We start from the raw sequence: 731 nt of genomic DNA, 5'->3' as shown, positions 1-731 counted from the left end.
ATCACCAGTGACGTGCCTTACATTACAAAGGGAAGAGTTTTATCCTGGAACTGGGCTACTGTGTAAAGCCATGGTTTTGTAGCTACCAGCAGTAACAAATAACAAGTGCTTTCTAAGCAGTACTGGAACTGTATTTCTAATTGTAAGCCCGTCTTTGTTTCCAGAGAATAAGGAATTCTGAGAAAAAGAGACAGGTCTTTTGAATGACATATACTTTCCACCTTCATCTTAGTACCTTGTTTGGAAGAGCAGAATGATGAAGCTGTTTTCTTTTTCTGCTGAGGCAGTCACTCTCCCCCTGATCAAGAGAAGCATACTACAAATTGGAAAAGAAACAGAACTGCAATCTTGTGCAAATTAAAAGTAAATGCATGAGAAGTATGAAAGCGAGTGTGGATGTTAAAGTGCCAAAAGTGAAAACTATCACTTAAGGCAGTAAAGGACATTGCATTTCTCTCGCATGCACACCCCGCCTGTCCAAAACTCTCCATCTCTGCACACACTAGCACAGGGAACTGTACTAAAATGTGCAGCATGTGCCCCCCTGCTCTTGCAGACGAACCCCTGCTCTGTCTTTTCTCCAGACCCCCATGGCTGAGGTCTGGCTGCAGCCTGCACCAAGGGGCTGCGGGGGGGGCAGGCAGGTGCAGCCATGCCCAGCTGAGGGAGGGGAGGCTGCCAGGCCGAGGCAGCTCCTGTGCCACAGCCTGCCGGAGCAGGGCATTCCCCAC

Source organism: Pterocles gutturalis, unplaced genomic scaffold (genome assembly GCF_000699245.1).
Source record: "Pterocles gutturalis isolate BGI_N339 unplaced genomic scaffold, ASM69924v1 scaffold3555, whole genome shotgun sequence".
Taxonomy (NCBI): domain Eukaryota; kingdom Metazoa; phylum Chordata; class Aves; order Pterocliformes; family Pteroclidae; genus Pterocles; species Pterocles gutturalis.
The sequence above is the reverse complement of the archived record's forward strand: the minus strand, read 5'-3'. Positions refer to the sequence as shown.